The following is a 12,901-nucleotide window of genomic DNA, read 5'->3' on the forward strand; positions in this document are numbered from 1 at the left end:
TATGAGACAGGAACTTGGGAGCATACATTCTCAGGGAAATGCACAGCAGAAATGTGGCAAATGTTCAGGGAATATTTGCATGGCGTTCTGCATAGGTTCCATTGTGGCAGGGAAAGGATCGTAGGGTAAAAGAACCATGGTATACAAAGGATGTAGAAAATCTTGTTGAGAAGGAAAGAAAGCCTTACAAAAGATTTAATAAATTAAGTACTGTTAGAGCTCTAGAAAATGACAAGGTTGCCAGGAAGGTGCTTAAGAATGAAATTAGGAGAGCCTAAAGGGGCCACGAGAAGGCCTTGGTGAGCAGGATTAAGGAAAACCCAAAGACATTCTACAAGTATGTGAAGAGCAAGAAGATGAGCCGTGTGAAAATAGGACCAATCAGGTGCGATAGTGGAAACGTGTGGTTGGAGTCGGAGGAGGTAGCAGAGGTACTTAACGAATACTTTGCTTCAGTATTCACCAGGGAAAAGGACCTTGGCAATTGTGGGGATGACTTACAGCATACTGAAATGCTTGAGCATATAGACATTAGGAAAGCAGATATGCTGGAGCTTTTGAAAAGCATTAAGTTAGATAAGTCTCTGGGTCTGGACGAAATATACCCCAGGTTACTGTGGGAAGCGAAGGAGTAGATTGCTGAGCCTCTGGCAATGATCTTTGCATCATCAATAGGGACGGGAGAAGTACCAGAGGATTGGAGGGTTGCAAATGTTGTTTGCTTGTTTAAGAAAGGGTGAAGAGATAACCCAAGAAATTATAGACTAGTGAGTCTTACTTTGGTAGTGGGCAAGTTGTTAGGGAAGATCCTGAGTGGTAGTATTTATGAGCATTTGGAAAGACATAATCTGATTAAGGATAGTCAGCAATGCTTTGTCAAAGGCAGGTCAGACCTTAGGAGCCTGACTGAATTCTTTGGGGATGCAACAAAACACATTGATGAAGGTAGAGCAGTGGATGTAGTGTACGTGGATTTCAGTAAGGCATTTGATAAGGTTCCCCAAGATGGCTCATTCAGAAAGTAATGAGGCATGGGATCCAAGGAGACCTTGCTTTCTGGATCCAGAATTGGCTTGCTCACAGAAGGCAAAGTGTAGCTGTAGATGGTTCATGTTCTGCATGGAGGTCGGTGACTAGTGGTGTTCAGCAGGGATCTGTTCTGGGACCCCTCCTCTTTGTGATTTTTATAAATGAACTGGATGAGAAAGTAGAAGGGTGAGTTAGTAAGTTTGCTGATGACACAAAGGTTGGGGTTGTTGTGGATAGCCTGGAGGGTTGTCAGAGGTTACAGTAGGACATTGATAGGATGCAGAACTGGGCTGAGAAGTGGCAGATGGAGTTCAACCCAAATACATGTGTAGTGTGAAGACAGAATATAATATTAATGATAAGACTCTTGGTAGTGTAGAGGATCAGAGAGACCTGGGGTCTGTCTCCATAGGACACTTAAAGCTGCTGTGCAGGATGACAGTGTTGTTAAGTAGGAGTATGGAGTGTTGGCCTTCATCAACCACAGAACTGAGTTCAAGGGCCATGAGGTAATGTTAACTATATAACCATATAACAATCACAGCATGGAAACAGGCCATCTCGGCCCTTCTAGTCAGTGCCATTACAGCTGTAATGTAACAGCTATATAAGACCTTGGTCAGACCCCACTTGGAGTACTGTGTTCATTTCTAGTCACCTCACTACAGGAAGGATATGGATACTATAGAGAGAGTGCAGAGGAGACTTACAAGGATGTTTCCTGGGTTGAAGAGTGTGCCTTATGAGGATAGCTTGTGAACTTGGCCTTTTCTCCTTGGAGCGACGGAGGATGAGAAGTGACTGGATAGAGGTGTATAAAATGATGAGAGGTATTGATTGTCTGGATAGTCAGAAGCTTTTTCCCAGGGCTGAAATAGTTCACACGAGGGGGCATAGTTTTAAGGTGCATGGAAGTAGGTACAGAGTGGATGTCGGGGTAAGTTTTTCACACAGAGAGTGGTGGGTGCAAGGAATACACTGCCAGTGCTGGTGGTAGAGGCGGATACAATAGGGTCTCTTAAGAGACTCTTAGATAGGTACATAGAAAATAGAGGGCTATGCTGTAGGGAAATTCTAGATGGTTTCTAGAGTAGGTTACATGGCTGGCACAATGTTGCGGGCTGAAGGGTCTGTAATGTGCTTTAGATTTCACTTGGAACGCACAGTTGCTGGGGAGGGAGCATGGTATATCTGCTGATGTCTGGAGGCATTTGGACACTAGCAGGCCCTGTTAGGTTTTTTATCTCCAAAAACATAAAACAAACTGAAAGAAAGAAATGGGAGCCCAAGAGAACATGCCTACTTTCACTTTTAGTGAGATGCGCCTACATGACGTGCTAACATCAAGATGTATACCATTTATGTACTTCTCTGTAATGCCTTATGTGAACAACAAAGAATGCTTAATCAAACAATATATTTACAATATTACTCAAATACTACTGAAGTATTAAATGCAAAACAGGCCCCACAGGGGCTGGAGATCATAGATTCTGTGATTAATGCATTTTGTTGCTGTTTTAATAAAGTTTAGAAAACATAAACAAAATAGGGGCAGGGAGACAAAGGCCAAAAAGAAAGGAAAATACAAATTAAAATAAAAAGCAATCTTTAGGACACGGCTCCTACAAGCAGTGGACAGATAGAATAAGAAACATTTTATGAATGGGTGCTGGGCAAGGAATGCAATGTAGGTAAAGGGGATGCTGAAGAAAACATTTGGCATTCTTGCCTTCTTTGGTCAGGGCACGGAGTTGGGGAAAAATATAGTGTGCAATTCTGGTCACCCATTTGTAGGAAAGATGTCATTAGGGGATACAAGAAATGATTTACAAGGACCTTGAAGGGATACAGAAATGATTTACAAGGCGGCTGCCAGGAATGGAAGGCTTGGGTTACAAGGAAAGGCTGGATGGACTGGGAACTTTTTCCTCTGGAGACTGAAGAAAATATAAGGTTACCATATAGGCTAGAGTTTCCCAATCTGAGGTCCATGGACCATTCAGTTAATGGTAGGAGTCCATGGCATAAGAAAGGTTGGGAACTCCTGGTGTAGAGGTATATAAAATCATGAGGAACATAGGTAAGCTGGATGGTCACCGTCTTTTTCTGAAGGTAGGGAGTCCAAGGCTAAGGGATGGAAGGTGAGTGCAGAAAGATTTAAAGAGAGTCTGAGGGGAAAGTTGTTTACATGAGAGTGGTGGGTGTACAGAACAAGGTCCCAGAGGAAGTTGTAGAGAAAGGTATAAAACCAACATTTAAAAGATATTTGGACAGATACATGGATAGGAAACATTTAGAGGGGTACAGGCAAATGGGACTAGCTCAGATAGACATCTTGGTTGGCATGAATGAATTGGGCCAAAGCACCTGTTTTTATGCTGTTGTGACTCTAACTCTATGACTCTGGTAATTGGGGTAAAGTCAAGAAATTTAGACATCATGAGAATGTTGGTCAATTATTGGTGAGTGCTGTAGTTATCAGTTAACTTGTATGATGGCATTTCGATTTTCAACACTCATTGACCTTATCACGAAAAACCAGGTCATGAGAACATGGCCTGTCTGTCCCTTGTAATCTTGTTTCAGAAGAATCCCTTTAGAAAACCGTCATGGGGTTAATTAGAAAATATTTTAAACAGAAATTACTTAACTTTGAAATGATAAATTCCAGATGAATTAAAAATAAGCAACTTGATTTCATTAATTGATTTGGATTGGGGCAGGGGTGGTAATCCTTAACATCACACTAAAATGGATATAGAAAGAAAAACATCCTTGGAATAGAAAAGGTTGTGAGGAGATTTGATAGAGGTGTATTTGGGCAGGCTGGTTTAGACAAGAAAGCTAGAGGTTAGTGCATGAGCAGATAGGTCAAGGACAGTTCATGCAGAGGGTGATGGGTATATGGAATGAACTGCCAAAGGAAGTGGTAGAGACAGGTAAAATTACTATCTGCAAAAGACATGTGGACAGGTACACGGTGGGTAAGATTAAGAGGGAAACAGGCCAAATGCAGGCTTATGGGACTAGCTCAGGAAGGCATCTTGATCAGCATAGACAAGTGGGCTAAAGTCATAGTCCTACTTTAAATTGGTTTTTGTTACAGTTGCACCATAAATAATTAAATGGTAATAAAACCATAAATAGTTAAATAGTAATATGTAAATTATGCCAGGAAATAAGTCCAGGACCAGCCTATTGCTCAGGCTGTCTGACCCTCCAGGGGAGGAGTTGTAAAGTTTGATGGCCACAGGCAGGAATGACTTCCTATGACGCTCTGTGTTGCATCTCGATGGAATGAGTCTCTGGCTGAATGTACCCCTGTGCCCAACCAGTACATTGTGTAGTGGATGGGAAACATTGACCAAGATGGCATGCAACTTGGACAGCATCCTCTTTTCAGACACCACCGTCAGAGAGCCAGTTCCATCCCCACAACATCACTGGCCTTACGAATGAGTTTGTTGATTCTGTTGGTGTCTGCTACCCTCAGCCTGCTGCCCCAGCACACAACAGCAAACATGATCGCACTGGCCACCACAGACTCGTAGAACATCCTCAGCATCGTCCGGCAGATGTTAAAGGACCTCAGTCTCCTCAGGAAATAGAGATGGCTCTGACCCTTCTTGTAGACAGCCTCAGTGTTCTTTGACCAGTCCAGTTTATCGTCAATTTGTATCCCCAGGTATTTGTAACCCTCCACCAGGTTCACACTGACCCCCTGGATGGAAACAGGGGTCACCGGTACCTTAGCTCTCCTCAGGTCTACCACCAGCTCCTTAGTCTTTTTCACATTAAGCTGCAGATAATTCTGCTCACACCATGAGACAAAGTTTCCTACCGCAGCCCTGTACTCAGCCTCATCTCCCTTGTTGATGCATCCAACTATGGCAGAGTCATCAGAAAACTTCTGAAGGTGACAAGACTCTGTGCAGTAATTGAAGTCCGAGGTGTAAATGGTGAAGAGAAAGGGAGACAAGACAGTCCCCTGTGGAGCCCCAGTGCTGCTGATCACTCTGTCGGACACACAGTGTTGCAAGCACACGTACTGTGGTCTGCCAGTCAGGTAATCAAGAATCCATGATACCAGGGAAGCATTCACCTGCACCGCTGTCAGCTTCTCCCCCAGCAGAGCAGGGTGGATGGCGTTGAACACACTGGAGAAGTCAAAAAACATGACCCTCACAGTGCTCGCTGGCTTGTCCAAGTGGGTGTAGACACGGTTCAGCAGGTAGACGATGGCATCCTCAACTCCTACTGGGGGCTGGTAGGTGAACTGGAGGGGATCTAAGTGTGGCCTGACCATAGGCCGGAGCAGCTCCAGAACAAGTTTCTCCAGGGTCTTCATGATGTGGGAGGTCAATACCACCGGTCTGTAGTCATTGAGGCCGCTGGGGCGCGGCGTCTTCGGCACAAGGACAAGGCAGGATGTCTTCCACAGCACAGGAACCCTCCGGAGCCTCAGGCTCAGGTTGAATACATGGCGAAGTACTCCACATAGCTGAGGGGCACAGGCTTTGAGCACCCTGGTACTGACACCATCTGGTCCTGCAGCCTTGCTTGGGTTGCGACGTTTCAGTTGTCTTCTCACCTGTTCAGCTGTGAAGCCGACCACGGTGGTTTCGTGTGGCGAAGGGGTATGGTCATGAGAGCAGGGTAGGGGACTGTGAGGAGGGGTAGGAGGGGACAGTGGAATATGTGTTGGTTGGGGGCCGACAACAGATGACTCCTGTGGGGGATGGGCAGGGGCCACAATGTCAAATCTGTTAAAGAACAGGTTAAGTTTGTTGGCCCTGTCCGCACTGCCTTCAGCTCCTCTGTTGCTAGTTTGCCGGAACCCAGTGATGGTCCTCATCCCTCTCCAGACCTCTCTCATGTTCTGCTGGAGTTTCACTCAAGCTTCCTCCTGTACCTGTCTTTAGCCTCCCAGATCCTGGCTTTCAGGTCCCGCTGTCAGTGCCTGTTTTCATGCTGTATAACTCTATGACTCTATAATTAGTGGAATGGGGTGGTGGGGTGGCAGAGTGGCGTTATGTCTCTACTAAAGGAGGTGTAAGGCACACCTTCCCTCTGCTAGCCGTCAGGTCATCCTTGGACACCTGCTTAGCCCCTCCAATCAGGGCCGAGTGAAGCCATGGGAGCAGTAGCTGGTCATATGTCATATCACGTCCTGGTTATGTGACCACAGACACCAGGCAGAGAATCTCTGAAGAGTCTTGATAATGGTTGGGGTCACCCATCTTGTAAAGGCACTGGCTAGAAGAAGGCAATGGTAAACCACTTCCATAGAAAAATTTGCCAAGAACACGTCATGTAACATGGTACATACTGATGATGGTGATGGTGCTGCAGACGTCCATGGTTCTCCTTCAAAACCCCAGGGAGCCAAGTTTGATTTTGACCTGGGGTGCTGAATAGATAAATGACAAAAAGACTAGAAGGGATTTGATAACCGTGTGTGGGAGAATAGGTTGCAGGAAATGGGACACCGATCTAATTAGATTGTTGGGAGTTAGCAGAGGCTGAATGAGCAGATTGGCCTCCTTTTTGTTTCATTGTAAGCCTTGAGTTTAAAATTTTGGGGAAGATAAACAAGGAAGATGCAAGGATAAACATTTTAACTCACAGTGTGGTTAGAATCTGGAATTCAGTTTGTGGGGATTGTAAACAGAATAAATTAGGGCCTTTGAAAAAACTGATAGGGAGCAGGTCAATGAGGAAAAAATGGGGTAAAAATGGAGCTGAGGAGGTTGCTTTTCAATAAGTTGACATAAACCTGTGCAGCCTCCTATGGGCAATGGCACCTGCTTTGAAAGCTGCTGATGACATATGGCATGTGCTATCATTAATCATTTCAATGTAAACTTTCAGGATCACTTGCTGTTGTAGTTAGCTAGAAAATTCAATGTTTACAAGTTCAAGCAGCTAGCAGCTTTAGAAGCTTTAAAGAAAAGTTGCTAGTGATAATTTTCAGCTTCTTTAGTCATGTTGTGGACACAAGCTGAGTCTGCAGCCTTCTGCAACTTCTCATGATGCTGTATATTGGAAGGTCCATACCATGTGATGCAATCAATACGAATGCATTCCACTGTACATCTGTAGAAATTTGCAAATCATAAATACAAGAGATCCTGCAAATGCTGGAAATCTAGATCAATGCACTCAATCTGCTGGAGAAACACAGCAGTTCAGGCAGTATCTATGGAGACGATATAATCATATCATCCCTTAACCTTATTATTAAAGTTCTGTGGAATATAAACCTATTTTGTAAAATCCTTCATTGTAAATTAACAAGGTGAGATCTTCAATAAATAACAGTGCTGCCTTTTCTTTAGGTGACACAGAGTAAAGTACCTTTGGCTTCGCAATGAGGTGAGTATCAATGTGTTACAACCTTCCCTTCTGAATTTAACAGAGCTGACACATGCCATGTTAGGAGCAACACTACTTCATTGTCTGCTTGGTAATAATTAAGTAAATAAATTAACATTATCTTGGATTTCAGGCTCGTTCAAGTTTCACTTGCATTTATTTGGACAATGTTCCATCTCTTTAATCATGTGGACTTAGCAACAAAGGCCTGATTGGAAAGTTGATAGTTGTTGCAATGCAATTCGAGTAAATTCAAGACTTCTGTCGGAATGTCAGTGCTTATTTTCATGCTTGTATAAAAAGCCATTGAAACCTACTGTCTGGAAAGTGACCTCTGAAGAATAAGGATATTCCTGGTCTTCTTATGATGTATAAGAGGCTTGACTTGATATGATAAAGAAGCCATTGGTAGAGCAGATGTGCTGCCAGTGTAGGAGAGGGGAAAAAAAACTACATCCTGCTAATGCCATCTTCACTTTCAATCATGTTGATCCCCTTAGGAACTTCTTAGCGTAAAATAGGTCATTGGCAGAGTGCTGCATGTGCTGCGGTGCACTGCACTAACGTGTGCTTATGTCTCACTGTAGCTTGGCCGAACTGGAATTCTTTGTAATCGGCATGGAATAAGCCCTGCGGCCAATGCGGATGGTTTTGGTGATAGGCCGCGGAGTTCCAGTCCATTTCAGAGCCTCACAGCCGGACCCAGGTAAAGTGTACTTGTTGGTTTGGGAGTGAGCAGATTTTCAGCCTGTGAACGTACACGTTGAAGTAGCAGTTAGAGGTATTGTCTCACAACTCCAGAGACTGGGTTCTGTCTGTGTGGAGCCTTTGTGTTTCCCGTGTGTGTTTCCACCAAGTTGTCCTGCTTCCTCTTATATCTCAAAGATGGTTTAGTAAGTTAATTGGCAACTGTAAATCACCCCTTAGTTTGGTAGGTGGCAAAAAGAATAAGAGAAAATAGCTGCAGGCTACAGACAACTAAAGAAGGTTAGTGGAACTGAGGGGATTGCTCTTCTATTGGATAGCATGGATTTGATTGACCTGTGAGTCGGCTGGGGTGATATACTGCGTCCGGTGCTCCCAATGAGGCCTTCTATATATTGGTGAGACCCGACGCAGTCTGGGAGACCGTTTCGCTGAACCCTATGCTCTGTCTGCCAGAGAAAGCAGGATCTCCCAGTGGCCACACATTTTAATTCCACGTCCCATTCCTATTCTGATATGTCTATCCACGGCCTCCTCTACTGTCAAGATGAAGCCACACTCAGGTTGGAGGAACAACACCTTATTTTCCGTCTGTGTAGCCTCCAACCTGATGGCATGAACATTGACTTCTCAAAGTTCCGCTAATGCCTCACCGCCGCCCGTACCCCACCCGGTATTTATTTATTTATATACACACATTCTTTCTCTCTCTCTCTCCTTTTTCTCCCTCTGTCCCTCTCACTATACCCCTTGCCCATCCTCTGGACTTTTCCCCCCTCCCCCATTTCTTTCTCCCAAGGCCACCTGTCCCTTGATCCTCTCATATCCCTTTTGCCAATCAACTGTCCAGCTCTTGGCTGCATCCCTCCCCCTCCTGTCTTCTCCTATCATTTCAGATCTCCCCCTCCCCCTCCCACTTTCAAATCTCTTAGTTGCTCTTCTTTCAGTTAGTCCTGCCGAAGGGTCTTGGCCCGAAACGTCGACTGTACCTCTTCCGAGAGATGCTGCCTGACCTGCTGTGTTCACCAGCAACTTTTATGTGTGTTTGCTTGTGATTTGATTGACTGAATGGCTTCCTTGTGCGTTATGACAAGTACCCAAGTACTTGTTATGTTGAAGTTGTACAAGATGTTGGTGTGGCCTAATTTGGAGTATTGTGTGCAGTTTTGGTCACTAACCTACAGGAAAGATGTGAATAAGATTGAACGAGCACAGAGAAAATGTATAAGGATGCTACCAGAACTGGAGGACCTGAGTTATAAGGAAAGATTGAATTGGTTAGGACTTTATTCAATGGAATGTAGAAGATTTGATAGAGGTATAACAAATGATGAGGGGTATAGATAGGGTAAATGCAAGCAGGCTTTTTCTGCTGGGGTTGGATGGGACTGCGACTAGAGGTCATGGGTTAAGGGTAAAAGATAAAAAGTTTAAGGGGAACATGAGGGGAAACTTCACTCAGAGGGTTGTAAGAGTATGGTACGAACTGCTAGCACAAGTGGTGCTTCGAGCTTGATTTCAACATTTGAGAGAAGTTTGGATATGTAGATGGTGGTAGGGCTATGGTCTGGGTACAGGCTGATGGGAGTAGGCAGCTTATACGGTTCAGGCCTGTTTCTGTGCTCTATAGCTCTATGCAAAGTATTTTATCTTTGAGTTTCTCCACCTTAAAAAAAACAGAAAATATCAGCATTACCCAGCAGGTTATTACGTGGAGTGAGAAAAAGAGTTGGTGTTTCATATCAGTAATCACTGGTCAGAATCTAGAAGTCAAGCATGGTTGAAGTTGCTGAGGAGATGGAGGGGTGGTAAGGCAAAGGAAGTATCTGTGTTGGAATGGATACTGTGAGATTGGCGGAAGCAGTGAATGTGCTGGCTGAGAGGGAAAGGCAAAGGCTTATTTATTATCAATGATCTGCCAAGAAGATATGTGGATGGAAGGAGAATGAAGTAGAAGAAATAAACTGGTTGGCTGAATAGTGTATTTATGTGCCATGCGATTATATGGCATAAAGAGGACACAGGAGTGATCCCAGGAATGAAAGGGTTAATGTACGTGGAGTGTTTATTGACTCTGGGTCTACGCTCACTGGAACTTAGAAGAATGTGGGTGGGGTGGATCGCAACTGAAACCAATCGTATATTGAAAAGCCTAGATAGAGTGGACATGGAGAGCATGTTTCCTGTAGTGGGAGAGCCTTGGACCCAGAGAGCATCACCTCAGAATAGAAGAATGTCCCTTTAAAACAGAGATGAGCTGAATGAACTAATTCTGCACCTATGTCTTATAGTCTTATAGTGAGATCCAGAATCAGCCATGATGGAGTGGCAGAACAGACTCGATGGGCTGAATGGCCTAATTCTGATCCTATGGCTTATGCTCTTATGAAGTGGAATTTCTTTGGCCAATTGGTGAACCTGTGGAATTCATTGCCACTGATGGCTCTGGAGGGCAATTCATTGGATATATATAAAGTGGAGGCTGATAGGTTCTTGATTAGTAAGACCATCAATGGTTATTGGGAGAAGATAGGAGAAGGGTTGAGAGGGATAATAAATCAGCCATGATGAATTGGCAAATGGCCTGATTCTGCTCCCATGTCTTATGGTCATGTGGTTTTAACAGCTGGACCTTTGAGATACAAAATACTCTCCTTCTTGCCTCCTCCCATTGGTCAGAGGGTACAAAAGTCCGTGCACAGCTTTTATCCCACTGTTATAAGTCTGTTGAACAGTGCCCTAATACGATAAGGTGGAACCTTGGTCTCACAACCTACCTTGTTATGGCCTTGCATCTTATTGTGTGCCTGTGGTATACTTTCTCGATAACTGTAACACTTTATTTTGAATCCTGTTATTGTTTTGCCCTTCTGCTACCTCAATGTACCGATGTGGTGAAATGATCTGTATGGATGGCATGCAAAGCAAACTTTTTTACTGTGCTTTTGTATATGTGATAATAATAAAGCAATTTACCAATTTATTGCATGTTTTTAAAACTTGAAATAAAGCAGAAAGATGGAAATATTCAGCAGATTCAGGCAGCATCTAGGGAGAGTGTAAAACAGTGTTTGTAGTGGTTACTTTAAAACAAACCAAAGCCACTCGGAGACTAAGCATGGTATACCGTATGATACTGTACGGCACGCTCCAAAAATAACCAAATTCTAAAGTCAAAGAAAGTACGCGTGAAACTTTATTAAGAAACCAGCAAGCCGAACAATCTTGTAAAGATAAAGATCTAATGAAACTAAATGAACCCAATGAAACTAGCGATGTAACGAAATGCAAACAAGAGAAAATCTGCAAATGCTGGAAATCAAAGTAATACACACAAAGTGCTGGAAGAATTCAGTAGGTCAGGCAGCATCTGTGGAAACGAGTAAACAGTTGACATGTACAATGAAATAAGCAGCCATGGCATATTCAAACATAATTAAGCATTAGCCATCTTAGTGTATTTAAACGTTAGTGGTCACTCTTTGGAGAACTTGAGCAACTCGGAGCCATTGGGACCTGACTGTCAATTGCACCTCCTCAGCAAGGACAGCAGCTGTCTGTTCAGGCAGGATGACTGGCAAAAGCAAGTTCAAGTTTATTATCATGTGCGTACATACCTAGGATATAAATGGGATGAAAATTAGCCTTCTGCAGTTGAAACATAATACATCACAAACATAACAAACTCAAATTCCATAAACTTAAATGGATATAAAGTTTACATAACTTGCACCAGGTAATAAAAAATAACATAGGTGCAAGTTGAGGGAAATATACAGAACAGTGCAAAAGTCTTAGGCATATATACAGTATATGTATAAGCTAGGGCACCTAAGACTTTTGCACAGTACTGTATTTGTCAACATGGAGGGGAGAGCGAGTTTGTAAACCTGGTGGGAGCAGAGGATGTTGGGAATGGCGAGGGTGCAGCGCTGTGGTAGAGGTCTGGGACAGATGGTAAAGAAGGAGTGCCAAGGGTGGAGGGTGGCACGGGTGTGCAGACACACCCAGCCCTGAGACACCAAGAAAATTCATGTGATTCCAAACAGTTGGTTTATTGATCAATACAGAATGTCTCTCTCATGCTTCCCACTTCCTCCTCTCTCTCTTCCCATTTTCTCTATGATGATTTCCATCTCCCTGCTCTTCCCCACTCTCAGTCCACAAGAGACCCAAATCAGAATCAGATTTATCATCACCCACGAGTCAAGAAATTTGCTTTTTCTGTGGCAGCAGTACAGGTTGGTTCAAGAACCTGATGGCAATAGGGAAGAAGCTGTTGTTGAACTTTGAGTCGTGAGTCCTCAGGTTCCTGAACTTTCTGCCTGGTGGCAGCAATGAGAAGAGGGCATGGCCCGGATGGTGGGGGTCCTTGATGAAATATGTTGCTTTCCTGAGACATTGCTTCTTGTAGATGTTCTCAATGGTGGAGAGAGCTGTACCCTTGATGAAAATGGCTGAGTCTTCCAATCTGTGTAGCCCCTTAAGCACAAGAGATTCTGCAAATGCTGGAAATCTTGAGCAATGCACACAAACTGCTGGAGGAGCTCAGCAGGTCAGGCAGCATCTATGAATAAACAATCAATGTCTTCGGCTGAGACCCTTCATCAGGACTATGTATGTGTAGTCTTCTGTGTTCCTGAGAATTGGAGTTTCTTTACCAGGTCAGGATGCAACTAGTCAGAATGCTTTCACTGTAAATCTGTGGAAGTTTGTCAAGAGACTTCGATGATATGCTGAATCTCCTTAAACTTCTAAGACTTTAAAGCCATTAGCCCACCTTCTTCAT

General features: G+C 43.8%; 1 protein-coding gene across 3 annotated transcripts in view; it reads left to right on the forward strand.

Annotated features, from left to right (window-relative positions):
- The window catches only part of wdr17 (WD repeat domain 17), a 154,837-nt gene that overhangs the window by 7,490 nt on the left and 134,446 nt on the right, over nucleotides 1-12,901 (forward strand). For 2 of the 3 annotated variants that reach the window (XM_072257670.1, XM_072257671.1), the window contains exons 2-3: nucleotides 7,371-7,407; nucleotides 7,995-8,113. The exons of the other annotated variant lie outside the window; for it this stretch is intronic. The gene's annotated coding sequence lies outside the window, so the exon portion shown is untranslated. The remainder of the gene's footprint in view (nucleotides 1-7,370; nucleotides 7,408-7,994; nucleotides 8,114-12,901) is intronic. 3 annotated transcript variants of the gene reach the window in all.

This window comes from Mobula birostris, chromosome 5 (assembly GCF_030028105.1).
Source record: "Mobula birostris isolate sMobBir1 chromosome 5, sMobBir1.hap1, whole genome shotgun sequence".
Taxonomy (NCBI): domain Eukaryota; kingdom Metazoa; phylum Chordata; class Chondrichthyes; order Myliobatiformes; family Myliobatidae; genus Mobula; species Mobula birostris.